This window comes from Bos grunniens, chromosome 15 (assembly GCF_055505025.1).
Source record: "Bos grunniens cultivar Pamir isolate PY7600 chromosome 15, Bosgru_T2T1.0, whole genome shotgun sequence".
In the NCBI taxonomy this organism is placed as follows: Eukaryota; Metazoa; Chordata; class Mammalia; order Artiodactyla; family Bovidae; genus Bos; species Bos grunniens.
Window position 1 is genome coordinate 27,639,964 of NC_141179.1, and position 25,067 is coordinate 27,665,030.

The following is a 25,067-nucleotide window of genomic DNA, read 5'->3' on the forward strand; positions in this document are numbered from 1 at the left end:
CAGCCCAGACACGGCCATTGACTGGCCAGCGTCTTAAAGAGAATTTGCATTATGCATCAAAAGGAAAGGATCCCTTGGAAAAGCCTGGTACCAACCTTTGGAATTAAAAGGCATAAATGTGGGTGTAAGGCAAGTCCAGGATGCTGGCATCCCAAGTTAGGGGCATGCAAATTCCCCTAAGTGCAGGCAAGCCCAGGCTTCTGCCCCTGTGTGAGTTCCTCAAGGGAAAGACCTCCCGCTGTACTGGAATTGAAATGGGGATGATTCACTCTCCCCAACAAGATCTGTTCAATCAGGGGAGGCACTTACCAATCGTTCAGGGTGGCTGGGTCTGCATTAGAGCCGAGTGGCTACAAAGCATCCTGCAGTCATGGATCCTTGTTTTCTTCACACTAAGCGTGGAGGAACAGGGTAAACAGAGCCACCAAGCAAGCAAAGGACCAGAAGGGACATTTTTTTCCAAAGACATACAAATGGCCAACAGGTATATGAAGGTTTTCAACAACACAAACTGTCAGGGAAACACAAATCAAAACCACAGTGAGATATCCTTCACACCTGTCAGGATGACTTATATCAAAAAGATTAGTGTTGGCCAGGTTGTGGGGTAAAGGGAACCCTTGTGCACTGTAGGTGGGGTGGAAATAGGTGCAACCATTATGGAAAACAGTATGGCGGTCCCACAGAAAACTAAAAGTTGAACTACTGCATGATCCAGCAATCCTGCTCCTGGGTCTATTTCCAAAGTAATTGAAATCAGTATCTCAAAGAAACATCTGCACACCCATATTCACTGCAGCATTATTTATAACAGCCAAGGCATAGAAGCAACATAAGTGTCTGTCAGTGGCTGAATGGATAAAGATGTGAGATATATATACATATATATATTTAATATATATGCATGTATTTACATACATAAAATAGAATATTATTCAACCACATGAAAGAAAGAAATCCCGCCATTTGCTACAAAATGGCTGGAACTTGAAGGCATTATGCCACGTGAGACAAGTCAGATAGAGGAAAACAAATACTCTATGATATCATTTACATGTGGAATCTAAAAAAGCTGAACTTATAAAAACAGAGAGTAGAATGGTGGTGGGGGCAAGGAAACAGGGGAGATGCTGCTGAAGGGTATGCCCTACAACCAGTAGATAAATTAGTTCTGGGGATCTAGTGCACAGCATAGTGACTTTAGTCCATCATACTGTATCATAAACTTCAAAGATGCTAAGAGACTAAATCTTAACAGTTCTTAACATAAAAAGGAAATGAGAAATATGTGACTTGATAAAGATATTAGCTAATGCTATGGCAGCAATCATAATGCAAATATAAATGTATCAAAACAGCACATTGTTCGCCTTAAACTACACAAACATTAAAGATTGATTATATCTCAGTTTTTAAAAAAAGCCCTTTTAGGGTTATCCCACTTCATGGAAGAGGGATATTGATCTCTGAAAGCAAGGACTGTGTGTATGGGGTTCTCTGCTGGCCCCCCAGCACCTAACACAGTACCCAGCATGTAGACATCCAATATTTGTAGAAGAAGAGAATAAAGAAATAATAGAAGAAAGGAGGAAAACCTGAATTTTTAATAAATAATACCTTTGGTTTTTTCACTCGACCAAACAATTTTTCCAACCAGAAGAGACACTGATTTCCTGGTCAGGGGGTGTAGCCTTAGGTTCCCTATCCAGGATGGCTCATCTTCCCATCACATCCGTTATCCCAGCCCCTTCTTCAGACAGTTCCTGCATCCTCAGGCGCTCCTCCAGAAACCCACCACTGTCAGTTACAAATACACAAAACCACATTACTTCATGCGCCTCCATCTGTTAATTAACAAATAAATCAGCCCCGTCTCACCAATTAAGAAACAATATCTGGGACTGCAAAACGTGCCTGATTCCTCTCAGTGACAATAAATGGCATTTGTCACAGGCCTGGAGGTGATGGCTGTTGCCCACTGCTCCCACCAGCCCCTGCCTCCATCACAGCCATGACTCTCTCCCTGGGACCTGACAGAAGAGCCTGGGAGGTATGCAAACTGGGGAGCCTCCCCGGTCTTGGGCTCTCGGTGTAGGACCATAACTAAAGCCCCTGAGAGTGGATCCAAACTGCTGAGGGTCAAGTTCAGACAGCTCTTCCTCCAGCCCTCTAGCCCAGCATCTACATTCCACCTCTTAGACGAGGACAGTATGTGAGTCTGGAACAAAAGTCAAAGCAGAGGGCTTCCTCGGTGGTCCACTGGTTAAGAATCTGCATGCCAATGGAGGGGACACCAGTTCAATCCCTGGCCCAGGAGGATCCCACATGCCACCCGGCATCTAAGTCCGTGGGCCACAACTACTGAAGCTTCAAACCTGGAGCCCATGCTCAACAAGAGAAGCCACTGCAATGAGAAGCCTGTGTACAGCAATGAGGAGTAGCCCCCACTGGCTGCAGCCAGACCAGCCCAAGCATAGCAGTGGAGACCCAGGGCAGCCAAAAATTAATGAATATAAAGGTTTTTTTTTTTTTTTTTTTTTTTAAGAGGCAAAGCAGTGTTTCTCTTCCTCCATGTTTATTGAGGTGTATTTGGAGAAGGAAATGGCAACCCGCTCCAGTATTCTTGCCTGGAGAATCCCAGGGACGGGGGAGCCTGGTGGGCTGCCATCTATGGGGTCACACAGAGTCGGACACGACTGAAGCGACTTAGCAGCAGCAGTAGCAGCAATCGACGAATTAAAACTGTACATATTTAAGTTGTATGACGATGTTTTGATATACATATGTATCATGAAAGGTGAAATGTCTTAAACTGAGGCCCAAGGACCTGTGGCTTCAGAATCACAGGGAGCTTGTAAAAACACAGTCAGTCCTCCTGGATCAGACTCTCTGGGGGCAGGACCAAAATGTTGCCATGTTAACCTGCTCCCCAGGAAAATCTTAACAGTTTGACAGCGACTGATGCAAACCCTTTCTTTCTCCCTGTTGGGGAATTTAGACTTTCTTTTATTTACATTGGTAAAAACGTGGGCAAGTGTCTGGTGAGTGGTAAAGGATCAACAAAGGTCCACGGTGGAGGGGCCTACTTCGACCTTCATTACATAGGTTAAGTTGGCCACGTTCCATATTCCAGGCAGAACTATGACCCCTCAAAAAGCTATACTCAACTTCTAACTCCCAGCAGGTGTTATTTGGACCTTATTTGGTGACCTTCTTTGGAAATGAGCCTTTACAGAAGTGTTCAAGTTCAAATGAGGTCATTAGGGTGGGTCCTCATGCACTATGACAGATGTCCTCTCAGAAGGGGGACATTTGGACACAGGGACAGACACACACAGAGGGAAGACGATGTAAAGAGACAGGCGGAATGCCAGGTGAAGTTTGCAGTTATGTTATAAAAGCCAGGGAATGTCCAGAGATACCATAAGCTGAAAGAAGCAAGGAGGGACACTCATTCAGGTTTGGGGTTTCAAAAGGTGCATGGCTTTGCTAACACCTTGATTTCAAACCTCTAGTTCCCAGCACTGTGAAACAGCACATTTATGTTGTTCTAAGCCACCCACTTTGTGGTATTCTGTCAGAGCAGCCAGAGCCAACTAGCAGCCCAAGAAAGGAAAATAACATGCCCAAGGTCAGACGGCTAGACAGTGGCCCAGGCAGGGCTCTAAGAGATTTCAGGGGACTTCCCCAGTGGTCCAGAGGTTAAGAATCCAGCTTGCAATGCAGGGGACGTGGGTTCAGTCCCTGATCAGGGAACTAAGATCCATGTCACAGAGCAACAAAGTCCACTTGCCACAACCGCGTGATGCAACAAGATCTCACGTGCTGCAACTCAGACCCAATGCAGCCAAATAAACGAAAAGAGGTTTCAGGCCCCTTTGGGGCTGCTTTCACTCCAGCATCCTGCCAGAGACTAACTCTCCCCTCCTACCCCTACGAGGCTTGACCCTGAGCCCTCTAGAGAGGCAGAGCGGGTGGCATCTCCCAGGCATTCTCCAAGACAGAAAACAGAGCCAGCCTGCTAGAGGGGAACATTCACCCAGTGTCCAATACACAGATCCCAGAGTCCATTCGACCTTGCAAAGACCATCAGGCCAGGCAAGTGCCCACAGCGCAGTACACAAAGGGTTAATTATGGGTGCCAGTCTTAGCTGCCACATACTCCTATATTTCTAACCCCATTGAAATCTGAATTGGCAGTTAGCAAACACACCAAGGACCTTTCCTGGATGGGAATAAGGCCCCACCATGGAGTCTTCTCAGAAGGAAAACACATGACTGGCTTATCAGGTTGCCCGAGGAAATTGGTGGCAGAACATAGGAGTTTGCCCAGAACTCAGAAAGTTCCCCTCCCACCTTGCAGTCTCAGAGAGGCCATCTCTGGGGAGACAGTGACAAGAACCAAGGAGACAATGCCTGTTCATGCACAGGACCCTCACCCTCACTCACAGACCCTTCCCCACGAGGCCGCTGGCAGAGGGTCTGAGGCCTCTGGTATGTGGTGATCCCTGCCTCCACTGCCCCCCTGCTATGGTATATGCAGGTTACCACACAGCCCTGATAAGATTGTATCACAAATCTCTGGTCTATGAGAACTGGGTTGGACGGGACAGGAGTCTAGGACCAGGGTGGAGGATTTCATGAGGCTTAAGAATTCTGCATCAAGAGGTAAAGTAAGACTCTTCGGAGCTATGGTCCCTAAACTCTGCTCTGGCCGATGGGAGCAGGACAGGGGATTTCTTAGCTCTCTAGGGAGATACCACCAGACAGAGGCTAGAAGCCTTTAACGATCCTCTCTGACTCAGTGCCCTGAGAGCCGGGAAGCCCGCCTCCAGAAGGGAGACCAGAAGCCCCTGCACATCGCTACCACCGCCTATGAGTCCCTATGCCTGGAAACTTGTCATGCCCAGGGTAAGACATCCATGAGGAGAGTCATCTGTGATGAGGGAAGAGAGAGAGAGAGGAGAGGGAGCGCATGTGATCAAATTAATCCTAATGACATTGATAAGAAGATTTGGAAGCACAGCCAATGACTCCATTAAAGTAATGACTCTGGGTCTCTTCTGTCGTCGCCTAGGGTCCTCTCCCCCTCCCTTGCCCTAGATCTCAAAAGAGTGCTGGCAATAAGTGTGGTGCTGGGAGACAGGAAGGACAACTGGGATGCAGATTGATACCACAGAGAAGGAAGATCGTCTTTCTGTCCGCTGCTGCTGCTGCTGCTAAGTCGCTTCAGTCGTGCCCGACTCTGTGCAACCCCATAGACGGCAGCCCACCAGGCTCCCCCGTCCCTGGGATTCTCCCGGCAACAACACTGGAGTGGGTTGCCATTTCCTTCTCCAATGCATGAAAGTGAAAAGTGAAAGTGAAGTCGCTCAGTCGTGTCTGACTCCTAGCGACCCCATGGACTGCAGTGCACCAGGCTCCTCCGTCCATGGGATTTTCCAGGCAAGAGTTTTGTCTACTAATTCTTGATAATCAGTGGTCAGTCCCCTTGGTTGGCAGCAAGGGGGAGGGAAATGAATCCCATGATGACTATGGGAGCAAAAGACACGGATGGAGGAGGCTGACCTGAAGCGTCCACCAAACCCCTCCCTTGGCCGGAAGTCCAGCGGCACACTATGGTGAACACAAGCCCAGGATGCTCCATCTGCGTGGACCACCATGGCAATGGTGTCCCCTGGATTTGTGCAGGGTGACAGCCTGGGTAAACATCTACATGTATACGTGGGCAGCTTCATGAACAGTTCAGGATGATGAGAAAGACAACCAGCAGAATTTATCCAGATCCCCTAGAAATAAGCCTACAGTCTCTTTTCTGTTTGCCTGTAATTTCTTATCTATATGAAATTCATATAACAAAATTAATCATTTTAAAATGAACAACTGGGGAAAGCTGGAGGGGGGAAGGGATAAATTGGGAGTTTGGGACTGACATATACACACTATATTTAAATAGGTAACCAACAAAGACCTGGTGTATAGCACAGGGAACTCTGCTCAATATTCTGTAATAACTTAAATGGGAAAAGAATTGGAAAAAGAATAGATAGATGTATATGTATAACTGAATTACTTTGCTATTCACCTGAAACTAACACAACATTGTTAACCAACTATACCTCAATATAAAATAAAAATTTACAAAATAAAAAACACCACACACACACAAAGTAAAGTGAACAATTTAGTACGTTCACAGTGTCGGGCAACCACTGCTGCTGCTGCTAAGTCGCTTCAGTCGTGTCAGACTCTGTGCGACCCCATAGACGGAAGCCCACCAGGCTCCCCCGTCCCTGGGATTCTCCAGGCAACAACACTGGAGTGGGTTGCCATTTCCTTCTCCAGTGCATGAAAGTGAAAAGTGAAAGTGAAGTCGCTTAGTCGTGTCCGACTCTTAGCGACCCCATGGACTGCAGCCTACCAGGCTCCTCTGTCCATGGGATTTTCCAGGCAAGAGTACTGGAGTGGGTTGCCATTGCCTTCTCCAGTGCATGAAAGTGAAAAGTGAAAGTGAAGTCGCTCAGTCGTGTCCAACTCCTAGTGACCCCATGGACTGCAGCCTACCAGGCTCCTCCATCCATGGGATTTTCCAGGCAAGAGTACTGGAGTGGGGTGCCACTGCCTTCTCCGGGGCAACCACTCCCTCTGTCCAATTCCAAAACATTTCCATAACTCCCAAAGGAAACCCCATACACATACTTCCTTCTCCCAACCCCTGGCACCCTCTGATAAGCTTTCTATCTCTATAGATTCACTCTTCCGGGCATTTCATAGCAATGGACTCATATATGACTTTTGTGACTGGTTTCTTCCCTTTTTTGAGTTTTTGGCTGTGCTGGGTCTTCATCACCGTGCCCGGACTTTCTCAGCTGCAGCGAATGGGGGCTACTCTCTAGCTGTGGTGCACGGCCTTCTCGCTGCAGTGGCTTCTGTTGTTATGGAGCACAGTCTCTAGAGCCTGCGGGCTTCAGTAGTTTGGTCCACAGGCTGAGCTGCATGCAGTATCTTCCTAGACCAGGAATCAACCCTGTGTCCCCTGCATTGGCAGGTGGATTCTTAATCACTGGATCACCAGGGAAGTCCTGATTTCTTTTAGCATGTTTTTAAGATTCGTCACATTGTAGCATGTATCACAATGCAATTCCTTTTTATGGCTGAATACTATTCCATTGTATAGACATACTACCATCTGCTTATCCATTTATCTGTTGAGGAACATTTGGGCTAAACCCACAGTTCTGGTTGGACCCAGAGCTCTCAAAGCCACCTTCCATTTGAACTAGCACACCAGTCCTTGCTTCCTGGCTCTGAATCTGCCTCCCAGGGAGGCCTGTCTAGTTCCCATGCATGCTCTACTCTAGCACAGCCCTCCCAATGCAGGTTTGTACAGCTCAAAGTCAGCATGTGCTCGCCAAGGACAGTCCCTCCTCAGCAGGTGTTCAAGCTGTCTTCAGCTAAGAAAGGTGAAGATGCTTTAACCTGAGCCCTCACATTGGACCTTCAGAAAAGAGAACAGGGTTATCAGCAGAACTTCTGTCTTCAACTTGGTCTCAATTTTGCAATCCCAATATCTTGATCAAGGAGAACTTGGATAAAATTATTATTTAGCTTAAACTACTGTATTAGTTTGAACTACTGAATTAAATGCTTGCTTCTTGGGAAAAAAGCATGACAAACCCAGAAAGTGTATTTAAAAGCAGAGACATCACTTTGCCAACAAAGGTCAATATAATTAAAGCTATGGTTTTTCCAGTAGTCATGTATGGATGTGAGAGTTGGACCATCACGAAGGCCAAGCACCAAAGAATTGATGCTTTTGAATTGTGGTGCTAGAGGAGACTCCTGAGACTCCCTTGGACTGCAAGGAGATCAAAACAGCTAATCTTAAAGGAAATTAACCCTGAATATTCATTGGAAGGATGGATGCTTAAGTTCCAATACTTTGGCCACCTGATGGGAAGAGCCAACTCATTGGAAAAGACCCTGATGATGGGAAAGAGTGAGGGCAAGAGAAGAAGAGGGTGACAGAGGATGAGATGGTTGGATGGCATCACTGACTCGATAGACATGAGTTTGAGTAAACTCTGAGAAAAAGAAGGACAGGGAAGCCAGGCATGCTGCAGTCCATGGGGTCGCAAAGACTTGGACATGACTTAGCGATTGAACAACATCTACTATACTTGGTGTGTTTGTTGCATCTGGGCGGATAGATAAATGTGCATGCATTCTGATTCTCTTAACCCCACAGTGAGCCAGGCACATCCAGAAGGCCATGCCATGGGCCAGGATTCATGTTCCCCTAATACATTCTCACTGGTTACCTGCTTCATACCAGGTACCACAACATACCCAGGGATATAGAGAGATCAGTAAGACACGGCCAGAGGCACTCAGGGGCTGGAAAAGGAGACAGATAGGTGCAGGAACAGAGTAAAACAGGGAAGACAGACCCGGAGTCCTACAGGGGCCTGGGAACACAGAGGAGGGGAGCTGTCTTCTGGCAGAGCTGGGCAGGGCAGGGTTCTCAGAAGATGTGACATCAAGATTGAAGGAAGGTGAGTGGTGTTCTCGAAGGAGGAGGAGGGCTTCCTGAGGGCCCCACAGGAGCAAGAGAGGGAGGAGGGTGTGGTCCTCCACTCCCCCACCCCCATCCCAAAGAGGAAGCAGGGGCTCAGAGCAGGTGTGCTAGATGGGCTGAAAAAGCACTTGGGGCATCAGGTTAAGGCATCTGTCCTAAAGCATCTACAGGGTTGTGACTGGAGGAGAGGGGGCAGAAGGGGCAAAGGCTGGAGGTGGGAGGCTGTGGCAGTGGGCCCCCAGTCAGACCCAGGATGCTGATGCAGCAGCACCTGCAGTGTGGGCACAAAGCCGGCTGAGGGCAGTAATCTTGCTGAAAGGCAGGGAGCAGGCCCCCAAGGATTAACATGGCAATGTATGCAAGATTAAGAAAACCAGTGGGGGGCCTCCCTGGTGGTCCCAGTGATTAAGAATTCACCTTGCAATGCAGGGGACATAGGTTCGACCCCTGGTCTGGGAGGATGTTGCGGGGCAACCAAGCCCATGCTCCGTAACTACTGAGCCACATCCTAGAGCCATGCTCCACAACGGAAGGAGCCACTGCAACCAAGAGCCCAGCACCACAACTGGAGGGAGCCCACATGCAGCCACAAAGACCCAGTTCAGTTCAGTCGCTCAGTCGTGTCCGACTCTTTGCGACCCCATGAATCCCAGCACACCAGGCCTCCCTGTCCATCACCAACTCCTGGAGTTCACTCAAACCATGTCCATCGAGTTGGTGATGCCATCCAGCCATCTCATCCTCTGTCGTCCCCTTCTCCTCCTGCCCCCAATCCCTCCCAGCATCAGAGTCTTTTCCAATGAGTCAACTCTTCACATGAGGTGTGCCAGCACAGCCAAATTTATTTATTTATTTATTTTAGTTTTAAAAAAGAAAAGAAAACCAGTGGGGAATTGATGGAGACTGGGAGGCTAGAACCCTCCACCCACCCCCATCATACCATCTGACTTAGCACCACACCATCTGAATGTGGGTTTCCCTAGTGGCTCAGCAGTAAAGAATCTGCCTGCAGTGCAGGAGCCAAAGGAGACACAGGTTGGATCCTTGCGTTGGGATGATCCCCTGGAGAGGGGCAACCCACTCCAGTATTCTTGCCTGGAGAGTCCCCATGGACAGAGGAGCCTGGCAGGCTACAGTCCATAGGGTTGCAAAGATTCGGACACGACTGAAGTGACTTTGCACGCACGCACATCTGAATTTAGGCAGCTGTAGGAGGTGCAGAAAGAAGGGACTATGACAGGAAGACCTATCAGAGGAGCATGACAGCGTGTTCAAAAATAAACTGTTAGGGGTCTTCCCTGGCAGTCCAGCGGTTAGGACTCCATACTTACACTGCAGGGGGCATGGATTCAATCCCTGGTCAGGGAAATAAGATCTGTGTAAAATGCAAAGAAGCAAAAAAAAAAGATAAAAGATAAATCAAGCAAGTAAACTGTTGGACACCTTTAGTACCCAGTTTGAAAATTATCAAAAGAACAGTTTCCCATGAAATCCAGACCTGCGAGGGAGCCCCGCCCTGTTTGATTCTTCGTTGCCCTTTGGAGTTTGAGGAGAAACTCCCAACTCAAAACCCAGAGCAGAAGGTGTCCACAGCCCCCGGCTGGAACCCCCATGCCCTCCAGGTCCCGCGCTGCCTGGTCCATCTCTTCCCAGACGGAGCAGCTGAACTGCTCGGACAGGGCCCAGTGGCATCTCCGCCTCCTCCCCGTGCTGCCACTTGTCAGCACCAGGCAAGAGAGATGCCAGGCTCACCCCTAGCCTGAAAGCCCATTCGGGGCGCTAGAAGATGAATTATGTTTCATTTATATCAAAGAAGCAATCTTGGAGCCCATTTGTGATCAAATTTGCTGTCAGAGAAACTTTGCTTTATCTCATTACATCTGATATCTCTTGGCTTCTTGTCCTTGAGACTATTAAAGTTTAATGTCAAATTCAAGATGAAATGAAATCTTTGCTGTATCATCTCATCAGGACCTGAACATTCCCCCTTCCATCTAAAAATTTTTGACAACTAATTACAATGGTGGCTGGGGGGGGGGAGAGGGAAAGAGAAAGACTTGCTTCCCTCCCATTTGTTGAAAATACCATCATTTGAAGGGGTAGCCCATGAGCATAGGGGCCACGTGGAGGTGGAGGACAAGGAGATGCCCCTCGCCCTGCAACTCCCCTTGTCATCCCTTCTCCCCAAACTCACCATCCCTGGGACTAACGACATCTGCTTTTCATCCCTGTTCAGACAAGGCACTCCTGCCCAGGGCACACGTCTTGGTGGAGAAGAAAGTGCAGTGGCTGAAAGGGAAGTGAGAACCCGATTCCAGGCTCTAGCAGCTACATGACCATGGGCAAGTCACCCCTTCTCCAGTCTCAGTTTCCTCAGCTATAAACGGATGGGGTGGGACTTGAAGCATGTGGTCCCATCTAGGGACCAAGAGGGAAAGTTTGTGACTGTTAAACCACAGCATAAGGGACCTCGGTAGAGATGAGCGCATTCCCACCAATAGGCATTCAACTTAAAAACAATTTAACAAACACTGGAAAATCATGTCTGTGGGCCTTATTTATCATGACAACTCTGAGACAAGTTGATTTCTGGGGCTTTTGATCACCTCTAACTGGGAAAAGTACCCACAGAAAATGAGCTTTGAGTGGGGAATATGCTTTCCCCAGACTAAAGCTGGTATCTTAATTAATAACGCTGATTAAAATCCAGGGCTGTGCAATGCAGGGCTGTCAGAATCTCAGGAGCACACAGGTCAGAACTCCTAAAAAACAACATGCTTTAAAAATAATAAAGGAAGGTTTACAAAAAATAATGCACTTGTAAAACAAAAATAATGAAAAAAATGACAAAGAATATGTATATATATGTATAACCAAATCACTTTGCTATACACCAGAAACTAAGACATTTTTTTCCTAACACAACATTTTAAATCAACTAAACTTCAATTAAAAATTTTATTAAATACATTAATGTATTACAAGGTATTAACAAGTTCATTTATTCAACAAACATTAAGCATCTCTTATGCGCACTTCTGCTATTCTAGGTACTAGGGATTCAGTAGTTAATAAAAAAGACAAAAATTCTTCACCTCCCAGAGCCTGGACACTGGTGGAAAGAGGACAAACAATGAATATGATAAGTAATTAATTCATTTGTACTAATCTTTGAATTCTCAATTAGGGTTAGGGTTAGGGTCAAGGAGTGCTGAGGCTGGTGGGCTGCCGTCTATGGGGTTGCACAGAGTCGGACATGACTGAGCGACTTCACTTTCACTTTTCAGTTTCATGCATTGGAGAAGGAAATGGCAACCCACTCCAGTGTTCTTGCCTGGAGAATCCCAGGGACGGGGGAGCCTGGTGGGCTGCCCTTTATGGGGTCGCACAGAGTCGGACACGACTGAAGTGACTTAGCAGCAGTAGCAGCTGGGCCTTTATTTCCTCACCCATAAAACGGGGCCATTATGGTACCCACCTCTAGAGTTAAGTGAGTGGGTTTGTATGATGTGACCATATCTATTACATCATAATCACGTTTCTCTGGGAAAGCTTCTTGGAGAAGTTGAGGTTTGACCAGCAGGCTCCAGTTCCCAATGCCCAGAGGAGCGCAGCTGGGAGAAGGCAGGGCCCACAACTCAGAAGAAGGTCCAAGTGTCATCCAAATAGCTACCGTGCAGGAAGAAGTCAGGCATCACCTTCATGCACACAGCCAAACAAGGATGCTGCTTCTCCAGAAATGATTTCCCTCACGCAACCTTCTCCTTTATTCACACGTCCTTTCCCTGGCCTAACCATTTTCCTATAGCAACAAAATGCCAGGCTTCTCCTATTCTCTTCAGAGGAATCTGAGAAAAACTTAAAGCTCAGTCTGTATCTAAGTCTCCGAAAGTTTGAAGGCAACGTTTATTCCTTAGCCCTTTTATTTATTTTTTTTTAATTTAATATATTCCTTACAAATTTAAGAACCCATCCTGAACCCTCCTCCCTCCTCCCTCCCCATACCATCCCTCTGGGTCGTCCCAGTGCACCAGCCCCAAGCATCCAGCATCGTGCATTGAACCTGGACTGGCATCTCGTTTCATACACGACATTTCACATGTTTCAATGCCATTCTCCCAAATCTTCCCACCCTCTCCCTCTCCCACAGAGTCCATAAGCCTGTTCTATACATCAGTGTCTCTTTTGCTGTCTCGTATACAGGGTTATCGTTACCATCCTTAGCCCTTTTATTCTCTGGTGGGGGGGGGCGGGCGGCAGGGGAGACTTATAATCCAAAATATATAGAGATGCTTTAGTCACCATCATCTTTACAACAGCCCTATAATGTAGGCACTGTCCACCATGAGACAGGCGAGAAATCACCAGACACTCTAAATGACTACCCAAGGCAGCCCCGCTGGTAGACGACAGAGCAGGGACATGAACTGCAGCCATCGGCTTCAAATGGAATAATCTAACCACATTGCATTGACTCGTCATTAGTGAGTGACATATACCAGAACAAGGTGTGACATAAGCCAGGGAGACTGAGTCCTTTTAACAAACACTCCAGAGCTTAGGCATCCAAGTTAATGCTGTCCTTTGCAAGCTGATACTTTGGCAGTCTCTGCATTTATTCCAGCAATGTTACTACCACTCACTATGTTTTGGTTTAAGTTTGGGTTTTTTCCTTTTTTTTTTTTTTTTGCTGTTTTGTATTCCTTGCTTTCATTGTTGTGAGTCTGCTCCAAGATAGTAAATCTTTAATGTTTTGAGGGTAGATTTGATTTCTGGAAAAAAATCAAACTTATTTGGAGCCAAATCTTGCCAATACGGTAGACAAGTCGTTTATATTAAATTTTAAAAAAACAACTAGGTGCCTGGGGCTCAATAAATATTTGTTGACTAACAATGACAACAAAATGAAAATTAAATACATGTTGTTTGAGTCTAAAGAAAAGAGACTAGTTTTATTCTTTGGCTCATAAAATTTCTCTGAGAGCAATTCCAGGAAAGAAATTCCCAAAATATTTTGAACACTGGTAGGGCCATTAGAATAAAAGCAGCATATCAAGGAGGACAAGCTATGATTACAGAAGCTCTAGATTTCAAATTGACAGACATTTAAGGAATCCCAAATACTTGCTGGATAAGACCTAGACTCTTCTGCGTTCTGCCCCCTGAAATCCGACATGGGAGTGGGGTATGGTACCTCAACAAATGACTCTCCAGACGCCAGCTGGGTGTCCTACAATTCAACTCACATCTGACACCACCTACCCAGAGACAGCATCAGAATCCACAGGTTAAGGGCTCCATCCCACAAGACTGCTCCCCCACCCCACCCACAGATGTGTGTGCGTGCATGCACACACACACACACACACACACACACACACACACACCCCAGTTGAGAAGCCAGTTGAAAGTCCAGGTTGCACCTGTGCTTCTGACTGACAGCCTATAAATCTGTTTGCCGCAACCTCCTCCTCGAGTCTGATTAGTTCGCTAAAGTGGCTCACAGAGCTCAGAGTACATTTGACTTACTAGATTACCAGTTTATTATAAATGGGTACGAGTCAGGAACAGCCTGATAGAAGAGATAGATGCACAGGGTGAGATATGGCAAAGGGCACAGAGCATCCATGCCCTCTCCTGCCAAGACACTCCCCAAACTGCCACATTTTCATCTACGTGGAAGTCCAAACCCCATCCTTCTGGGTTTTTACAGAGCCTTTATTACACGGGCAGGATTGATTAATTGATTGGTCATTGGCAGTTGATTCAACCTCCAGCCCCTTTTTCCCACAGGAGGTGGGGGTGGAGAACTGAAAGTTCCAATCCTCTAACCACAGGTTGCTTCCTCTGGCAACCAGCCCCTACCCAAGGAGGACCTAGGGGCATTCTAAACACCGTTAACACAACATAACACTATTAACATAACAAAAGACACCTACATCACTGTTTCCAATCCATAGTTCCAACTGTGTGCCTAGTCCTGTCTGACTCTTTGTAACTCATGGACTGTAGTCAGCCAGGCTCTTCTGTCCATGGGATTTTCCAGGTGAGAATCCTGGAGCAGGTTGCCATTTCCTACTCCAGGGAATCTCCCCAATGCAGGGATCGAATCCATGTCTCTTGAGCATCACCTGCATTAGCAGGAGGATACTTTACCACTAGCACCACCACTAGGAAATTCCTAGGGTTTTAGAAGTTCTGTGCTAGAAACAGGCATGAAGACCAAATATATATTTCTTATTAAAAATCACTGTGTGTAGCTAAACAAAAACAAAAATTACAAAATTCTTCCAATCTCTTGTGGAAAGGGACACAAGGAGGATGCCTATAAAAAGCACTAAACATCCATGATACAGAGCAGGCCATAAGGATTGTAACTAAGATACAAAGTCAATCATGAGGATTGGGTGAGGTATCTGGGGGAGGGATGGAGCCTTCTGATTGGATGGCCCTGGAGGGGGTTTCTGGAGGAAACTGCATTGAGCTGGCCTTTAAAGAAAGCTTTCCAGCCTTTTCACCCTGTGGCACAAACAGAAAATGGGATCAGCTGGCTGGCTCATTGGGAAAAATGGGTAAGGCTGCCCTTGGATGGGAGCACAGGCCAGGAAGGATTCCAGTGGCCCCAGCCCCATCTGGCTGCAACTCAGGGCTAAGGGGAATTAGCACCTCACTACACACCACTTGGGAAGCCCTGCCTTGAAGGAGGAGTAACCTCAGCAGGTGGGTGGGAGAAGGAAAACTGCAAGTTCACAGGCACAGGGCAGACAGGTCTAAGTGTCCGGCGTGTTCTGACAACATGCTAATATCCTGTTTGGTAGGAACCCAAGGGGCAATCAGGGAGTTGCGACTGAGAAGGCAGGCTGAGGCCAGGGAAGTGGGGCCTTGAACGGCATGTTACAGCATAAGGAATTGATTCCACAGTTAACTAAGTGCCTTTCAGAGTTACCGATAGGGAGCTGAACAGTGTGTTGGGGGGTGGGGGGTGTGGAATCCTCACATTTCTAATGGTTTACTTAAAAAAAGCCATAAATAATAAAACTTTAAACAAACAGACATATCCCCAAACCTAGGTTTCAGGCCTCTCTCCTGCTTCGAGCTTAGCAGGGTGCCCTGCTCTCAGAAAAAGGCCCAGGTGATTCAGAAATAAATAAGATGAAAACCTCCAATCCCCACTGTTTTTTTTTAAATGCTGTGAAGCTAAAAAGTAAACACCAATGTTTCCTTGGGAGCTCAGGGCCCCCAGGAACTAAAAGCAGGCAGGCTCCTTCATGTATTTTTCTGTTCATCCCATTAGCAGTCTGAGTTGCCACTGCTGTTGTCCACACCAACTGAAATGAGAAAAAATACACACATGACTTGTAAGCAAGCAAACGCCCGGCTGTGTTGGAGATGGCAGAGAATGGAAACGCGGCCTGGAGAGTCCTTCAAGATGGCTGCCGATGTTGCTATGGAAATTTAATTCCCGGCTAGAAGCAAATCATTCAAAAGGCCAAGAGTGGCCATGTTAGGTCAAGAACGAACATGAACTGGGGGAAAAGATTGCTTTTCAAGAGAACCAGATAATTAATTTAGCAGAGGAGCCACCCTACGAAGAGAAAATTACAGATACCTCATGTGAGGGATCTTTATTCTGTGAAAGTTCAGTTTTTGAAAAAGCATCTACGAGGGATATGGTGCAGAGGACTGTTCTCCATTTCAGTAGAGAAGGTTACATGGCAGCCAGAGGGACGGAGGTGAGGGGGTCAGGAGAAACTTTCCCGGCAGAAGAGCTGTTAAGACACTAATCCGTGTTCCCGAGGAGAGTCAAGAATCTGTTTCTCTAGGAATTCTAAAGAAAAGTGAAATTAGGTACATGTCCCAGGAGGTTCAGGTTAATGCCTGCCAACATTTTTTAGTTTGAAACCTTTGGAAGAGTCCGAATACCATTTGCTCAGGTCTAACTCAAGGTGAGAGACCCATGGTCTGTCCCCTCCCCCCAATCTCATAGGTGTGTGCAACGTAGAACTAGTGTGAGCCACACAAGCCGACTCACGAATAGACGTGAAACAGGAGGGAAGCGGGCAGGGCACACGCTTCAAAGAATGGCATGCCATAGCACATGACAGAAACCAGTGAAAACCACGATGGTGAAAGATTCTCAATTTCTGACAGACCTTGAGCCTCATCACACACTCATCATAATACATAAGCATGCTGAATGACACTCTCACCCATGACAGTTCCAAGGCCTACCATAAAAGGCCCAAAAGCCCAATTCCTGGAAATCCCTATCCCTTCCCCAAAATAACTGGAATAACATTCCCACTTATTAGCCCATGAAGTTACCCAGCCCAGAAAAACTAGCCACATCGTATTTCCAGGCTCTCTCTCAACTTCTGAGATGCCCCACACTCTTGTCTGTGGAGTGTGTTTCTCTCCAAACAAATCCACTTCTTACCTATCACTTCATCTCCAAATTCTTTCATGACAAAGCAAGAACTTACACTCACCAGGAACAGATGTAGCAGCCTAAACAGTCAATTCATAGACCATATGTGGAAGTCATCCTCAGACCCAGGCACTCTCTCCTGCTTTTCTCCTCTGTGCTTGCTCTCGCCTCTACTTATCACTCTCCAGCCCACTGTCCAAAACTTTATTAAGGAAACTGACGGTTCAATCTGCAAATATTAACTGGATTGAGTTTGAGGCACTGTGTTAGGTTCCGTGGGTAAAAATGAAGAGGTAAAGACTATTCTTGATTTCAGAGAATTTGTCTGAGGGCTTCCCTGGCGGCTCACTGGTAAAGAATCCACCTGCCAATGCAGGGGCGACACAGGTTTGACCTTTGATCCAGGAAGATTCCACATGCTGCAGTAAGCCCGTGTGCCACAACTACTGAGCCTGTGCTCTAAGAGCCCGGGAGCCCCAACTACTGAGCCCACATGCTGCAAGTACTGAAGCCCACATGCCCTAAAGCCTGTGCTCCGCAGCAAGAGAAGCCATGGCAATGAGAAGCCTGCACACCACAACCAGAGAAGCGCCCTGCTTGTGGCACCTAGAGAAAAGCCTGTGAAGCAACAAAGACCCAGCACAAAAAAAAAAATAAAATAAAATAAAACTTACTGAAGAGAAGCTGGAATATGAACATACAAAAACATAACAGGTCAGTTTGAGAGGGTAGCTGAGAAAATGTAAGCACATTAAGGGTTCTGTTGAAGGAGAGCTTCTTCCTTGCTGGGCTGGCCAGAGAAGGTAGGAAGAGCCTTCAGCTGTGGTTACAAAATAACATGAATTTTACCATAGTAGCCATTTTTCAGTGTACAGTTCAGTAGTAAGTTTTTTACTTTGGTGTGCCACAGACCCCTGGAACAATTCATCTCACAAAACTATAAAACTCTATATGCATTTAAAAGTAACTTTTTTCCCTCACCTCCAAGCTGCTGGCCACCACCTTTCTATTTTGCGTCCATGAATTTAATATGTTAGCTACCTCACATAGTGGACTCATATAGTATTTGTCTTCTTGTGACTAGCTTATGTCACTTAACAAAATGTTATTAAAGCTCGTCCATGTTGTATCATGTATCAGAATTTTCCTTTTTAAGGCTGAATAATATTTAATTGTAGGTTTATAACACATTTTGCTTATCTATTCTTCCATCTGTTGCAGGAAGAGGGACCCCTTCAGGGGCCTAAGAATAGGTTCTTGTTTAACACTTGGAAATGAATTATTTGATGAGACACCCATGCTGACAAAGCAAGAGATTTTTGGGGGGAAGGGGCACCCAGGTAGAGACCAGCAGGGTAAGGGAATCAAGGAGAACTGCTCTGCCACATGGCTTGATATCTTGGGTTTTGCAATGATGGGGTTATTAGTTTCTGGGTTGCCTCCAGCCAATCATTCTGACTCGGAGATCCGTCCTGGTGGTGCATGCATCACTAGGCTGAGGTGTTTTTCTGTGAGAAGGGTTTTGGGAGGTTGGTAGGACACGTGGACTGGCATCTCCTGTCTCCTTTTGATCTTTCCTGGATTTTCTGGTTGGTAGTGACTTGTTAATATCCCACATTCCTTGCCAGGACCTCCTGTTTAAGATAACTCACGCAAGGGGTTACCATCCGGTCTGGCTGAGGTGGTCAGCCAGTGGTTCCCCTAACATATCAGTGGATATGCACTGCTTCCCTCATGGACACTGTGAACAATCCTGCTGTGAATGTGAGTGTGCCAATATGTCTTTGAGATCCAGCTTTCAATTCTTTTAGATGCATATCCAGAAGTGGAAAAGTAGAATTGCTGGATCATATGGTAGTTTTTTGTTAATTTTTATTTTGGGAAACCACCATAGTATTTTTCATAGTAACTGGACCACTGTACACTCTCACTAAAAGTACACAAGGGTTCCAATTTCTCTATGTTCACCTCAACACTTGTTTTTGTTTTTGACAGTGGCCATCTGGCTGTAAGGTGATATCTCATTGGGCTTTTGTTTGTATTTCTCTGATGATTAGTTATGTTGAGCATCTTTTTGTGCTTGCCGGCCATCTGTATACCATCTATTCAAGTCCTTTTCCCACACCTCTGCAGGAGACCCTCAAACACTCACAGGCAGGTCTGGTTCAGTCTGCTGTGGGGGTCACTGCTTCTTTCCCCTGGGTCTTGGTATGCACAAGGCTTTGTTTGTGCCCCACAAGTGTCTCTGGCAGGTATGGGGTTTGATTTTAATACATTTGTGCCCCTCCTACCACCTCGTTGTGACTTCTTTGTCCTTGGACATGGTATCTTTATTTGGTGGGTTTCAACATTCTCCTGTCAATGGTTGTTCAGCAACTAGTTGCAACCTTGATGTTCTCGCAGGAGAAGATGAGCTCACATCCTTCTACTCCACCATCTTGAATCAGAGTTTGGGGTTATGCGTAGGAGGTTGTTATTAAAGCAAGAACATCTTGAGCAGAGTTTGAAGAGGAAAAAAAGTCCAGACAGGTAGAAGGGAGACCGGCTTTGCCAATTCAGGATGCATTAAAGAAGGTAAGTCGGTGGGCTGTGCTGAGTTAGATGGACGATGCCTGTGGGCAGGGTCTCCAAGCCTGGATCCTGTAACCCTTTGTTCAGCATTTGGAGAGGCGGCGGGCCCCAGATGCACACCCTACTTAGCTCAACTGAAGTTCTGCAGTTAAACAGGACTGGCTCCCTTGTTACTACCATCTCTCAGGCACATGACTGGGTGGAAAGGACTCCAGGCTCCATTCCCATGCCAAGTGACTGCTGGTGCAGCCCTTTACATTTATAGCCTTATTATGAGTTTCCAAGTGACTGGCACCTCGGGCAGCTCCCTGCCCCCCACTTGCCTGCTGTGTCTGAGGCAAGAACCCAGGCAGGAAGAAAGCTGATGCTGGGAAGGGATCTCAGGTGAGGTTAAAGGATCAGCCTGGCATACTCTGGGGACAACCGAGGGACACTGCAGGGTGTACACTGTCCTGCCTCTCGGGCCACCCCTCCAGCCAATGGCTTTTAAGGTCCTCTGTCTTCACTGGGAGTGGGGAAGAAGCTGGATCTGTCAGTGCAGAGATCCCCCCACCAACCCTCCCGGGGTTCCCAAACCACCTGGCTACACTTTCTGTATAGCATTTGCTGCGTGGGGAAATGCTCCCCCCACACTATGATGAGGCAGTGACAAAAAGAAAAAGATTACTGCGTGAGATTCCCATTGAAAGACAGAGATAAAGAGCAGAGAGAAAGGGGAGGCCTGCGAGGTGACACACCTCCCATATTAATAGTGGCTGCTTCCGGCTAGTGGAATATGGATGAATTTTTTTCCTTTGTGCTTTGCTGTATTTTCCAAATTTTTGACCATGAATATGTATTCCTTTTGTAATCAGAGGAAAGGACAGCACATGGTAATTTTTAAAAGCCTTTGTTGGGCTTCATGCCCACTTGGGCTTGGTGCTCTTACAGATTCCACACAAAACTGTCAGGTCCTTGACCCGCAGTCGGGCTTCCCAGCTGGTGCAGTGGTAAAGAACCCGCCTGCCAGTGCGGGAGGCATAAGAGATCCATCCCCGGGTCAAGAAGAGCCCCTGGGGGAAGGCATGGTGACCCACTCCAGTATTCTTGCCTGGAGAATCCCATGAACAGAAAAGGCTGGAGGGCTACAGTCCATGGGGTTGCAGAGAGTCGGACATGACTGAGCGACTAACACATTTCTGACCCCCGTCCCTCCCTGAGCTCCTCAATCCAATCTGCCCAAGAGGCCAAAGACATTCGTGGAGAGCCACAAAACAGCCCTTGACACCAGACGAGTCAGGGAAGAGAAGGTTGACCGGGGCACAGGACAAAACATGGTGGATCCATAAAGAGAGGTGGGCTTCCCTGGGAACTGGGCTCACCTTTATCTCTCCTCAGATCAACCCAGAGCGCCTTCCTGGAAGAAGGGACAACGAGAAGGGCTCTTTCAGAAGCTAGAAGGAGATGGCCTTGCAGATGAGACCGAAGAAAACCAGGGATGCCCGGATGTCTGCAGCTCAGGAGAAATCACCACACTTTCAAGGACCAACTCTTTCTGGATGGAAACGGGCTCGGTAAGGAAACTGGAATGAGTTCAGCCAGATGGAGAGGAGACTGAAAGACAGTATCTTGATTTGAATCCTTGGTACAAAAACATGGCAAGTCTCTGGATTCTAATATCAGCCATTTCCCTTCCTCCCCCATGGGTCCTAAAGATAGCCCAGAGTGAGAAAGGAACCTGGGAGACAGCACCAGACGGGGTGGTGCTCCGCCTTAGAATATAAGGCTAGGCTGCGGCCTGCTTTCTTGTCTGAGAGACGAAAGCTATAACTCCTATCCGTGGTGCTTGCAGAGCACCGCACCACCACCCAGAGCTTTGGCACAATACCTCTTGCCAAACGGGAGGAGAAACTGAGGCTCAGAGGAACAAGTGATGTGGGCAAGGCAGCCCAGGGCTGGGATGCAGCCCAGGGCTTCAGACTCTGAAATCAGCCTTCCCACCCCTCCATCCATCAGCAGGAAGGGCTCTCTTGTGGTCTGGGACCTGCTCTCTGAGAGACCAGACTCCCCCTCAGTCTGCTCTCTCCGAAGAGCCCCAGCACCTCCACGTTGCCCATCTTGTCACGTCAAGCTTGACCACAGCCATTCCTCATCATCGGAAAGACATCATTCCCGGGGTCGCAAGCAGGAATTCCGTGGCGAGGGTCCTGTTGTCCACAAGCCCTGTAGGACAACGACGACCAGTCCCCACAAGCCTCCAGGGCCTCAGCTTGCACCAGCTGCCTTTGTTAACTTTAGAATAGGGCGCCCCCTCCTGGCGGATGAGTTAGAACACAAGGCTCTTCTGGTGCCCACGTCTCCCACCCAGGGGTCTGTGGATTTCAGCTCCTGTTTGGAGCAGAGCAGGGGGCGACCACTGTGCAGGGCAAGCTATGGATCACACCCTGAGGACCTAAACGCCCACCCTCCCTCTCCCCAACACCCTCTCCCCAGGCAAGAGCACCGACCAGGTTTTCTCTCAAGCTTCCCACTCGGTGATCAGGAAGGCTCCTCATCCTGCACCCGCCCCCTTGCCAATGGTCTGGATTGGATTTCTAACTCCCTCCGTGGAGCTGATGAGATCTCATTCCCAGGAGGAACCCAGCACTTTCCTCATCCTCTGCCCACCCCACCTCCCACCCCCACCCCCCCTTGGAGAGCTCCTTTATGCTCTATTTTTAGTTTCTTGATTGCAAGTGAGAAGCTGGAATCAGAGTATGCCAGGAAACTGCGGCAGAAACCAACCCAGGAAAAAAATGGTCAGCAACGTGGGGAGTGGGAGGCGCTCCGTGGGAAGGGAGAGGTGGAGCCAGGGGAGTAGGATGCCAAACTTCCCGGGGTAGGAAGCAGGAAGGTGGTGGGTGTGGCATCCACCCACCTCTAGGCCAGCACAGCAAAGTAGTTTCGGTGGAGTCACAGGGCTAGATGGACCCCTAGAGGCCACCGAGGGTAGCCCCCTTTCCAGAGCTGGACACTGAGTCACAGTCGGGTATGACAGGGCCGAGAGAAGCTCCCTGATTCCGGAGGCTTCCTGCTCTGGCCCTGTGAGAAGAGATCCGGGCTTGATGCTTCGGACGTTTCGCACCCTTATTCCGAGGGCAGGTGCCATCAGCAAACCAGCCAGCCAGGTCCGGAAGAAATAGGCCACCGGCGTAGCCCGTGGGCCAGCCCGGCCAGATCCTTCCCGCAGCCGGCCAGGCCACCCTGAAGCAGACCAGGGCTCCTTTGCCTTCCCGCAGGAGTCAGCGGCGGTCCTCGGCCTCCACCAGATGCCCCATCTCCTCCAGGAGAACAGACAGAAAGGATGCGGGGGCCAGAGCACTTCCCCGATGTGCCGCCGCACTCCCTAAATGAATGAACTGGCAGTTCCAAACGGCGGCGCAATTGGCAGTTATTGCTGGCAGTTTATCAGTATTAACTGATTAGGCCTGGGGATGATGGATCCCCTGTCTTGCTCTGCCTGCCGCCCCGCGGCCCGCGCTCCACCCTCCGCCGTCCCTGGCAGCCCTGAGCTACCCAGCTCCTAGGAGACTCTCCTTGATCGGTAGCGGCCGCCCGCCCACCCCAGCCCCTCACTCACGGGCTCCCAATCCCCACTCTCCCTCCTCCAAAAGGAGACACGTTTAAATAAATAAAACAAAATTCAAATGAGGACACTAAATCTCCCCAGCGTTTAATTGATGATCATTATGCTTGGGAACCTAAACTCTTTTAATTTCACTGCGGTGCAGAGAGATGAATTATAGAATTACAGTCGCCAATTATCAATCACGCCTTTGCTCTGAGTCTGCTGGCTACCCAGCCGGCTCGCCCTCCCTCTCACAGGCCAGTGGGGGAAGAGGTGGGATAATAGCACTGGAAACAGGAGTTCAGCCTAGGGAGGTGGGCTGAACTCTGAGTTTGGGGGTACCCTGCATGTCTGTCTGTCTCTCTCTGCCATCACCCCATTTCTAGCATACCACCTTTCCACTTAATTTTTTTTTTTGGAAGCAACAGAGAAAAAAAGAAAACCTTTTTCATTTAGAGCTTGGCGTTTAATTCATTTTGTTCAGGATACGATGTGCTTATAGCTTCCGTTTCCAGAATGGGCAGGGTTCCAACAGCAACTTCTGCCCCAGCCCCAGCAGCTGCTCAGCCTGGGCCCACCCTGCGAGGATTTAAAGACTCCCAGGCAGGCTTGAGAGCACTGCCCACCGCGGGCGGCTGGAGCTTGGCTTCCACCACTGGGATGACTCCGTTGCCCCCTCCTTCCTGTCCTCCGTCAGAGTGAAAATAATAATAATAATCTGAATAATAATTTCCACCAAAGCTGTGAATGATTTGCATTTGTATAGAGCTCTGCAATTTACAAAGTGCTTTCATGTGCATTATCTCATTTGATCCTCCCAATAATCCTGAGAGAGGTCCAGAGAGCAGGTATTTTTGTTATTCAAACGTTTATTCATTCATTTGCCTAACATTTATTGAGTTTCTACTTTGTGACAGTCCCTCGGGATACAAAGGCAAGAAGAAAAAAAAATAAGAGGAGAGGACTCCTTCCCCTAAAAATTCAGTCAACCGGGGGAAATTTCTAAGTGAACAGAAAAGGAAAAGGCCAAGAAGATGAAGAATTCAGCTTTTTGGGGGGAGGAACAAGGGTTCAGAGAGGCAAGAATTGATGCTTTTGCATTGTGGTGTTGGAGAAGGCTCTTGAGAGTCCCTTGGACAGCAAGGAGGTCAAACCAGTCCATCCTAAAGGAGATCAACCCTGAGTATTCATTGGAAGGATTGATGCTGAAGCTGAAGCTCCAATACTTTGGCCACCAGATGTGAAGAGCTAGCTCATTGGAAAAGACCCTGATGCTGGGAAAGATTGAAGGCAAAAGGAGAAGGGGACGACAGAGGCTCATGGTTAGATAGCATCACTGAATCAATGCATGTGAATCTGAGCAAACTCCAGGAGATGGTGAGGGACAGGAAAGTTTGGCATTCTACAGTCCACGTGGTCACAAAGAGTCAGATAGGACTTAGCGACTGAACACCACCAACAAAGTGACCTACAGTTAGCCTGGTGACAAACTTGTTGCATTGGGCTATAAGCACGTGCTCCCCTACTCCTCACCAGTCACCCCCCATACAACACAAACATTATTATAGTGTCATCACTGTCTTTTTCTGATCTATTTTTTTAAAGTACCCATATGAATTCATTTCTAGCTTTGGATCCAAAAAAAAAATTTTCCTCATAGGTAAACAGCTATAGATCAGGAAAAAATATGGGAACCTTTGACACCCAGTCTCTCAAGGGCTTCCCTTGTGGCTCATGGTAAAGAATCTGCCTGCAATGCAAGAGACCTGGGTTCGATCCATGGGTTGGAAGATCCTCTGTAGAAGGAGAAAGCTACCCACTCCAGTATTCTGGCCTGGAGAATTCCATGGACTGTATAGTCCATAGGGTCGCAAAGAGTTGGACACGACTGAGTGACTTTCACG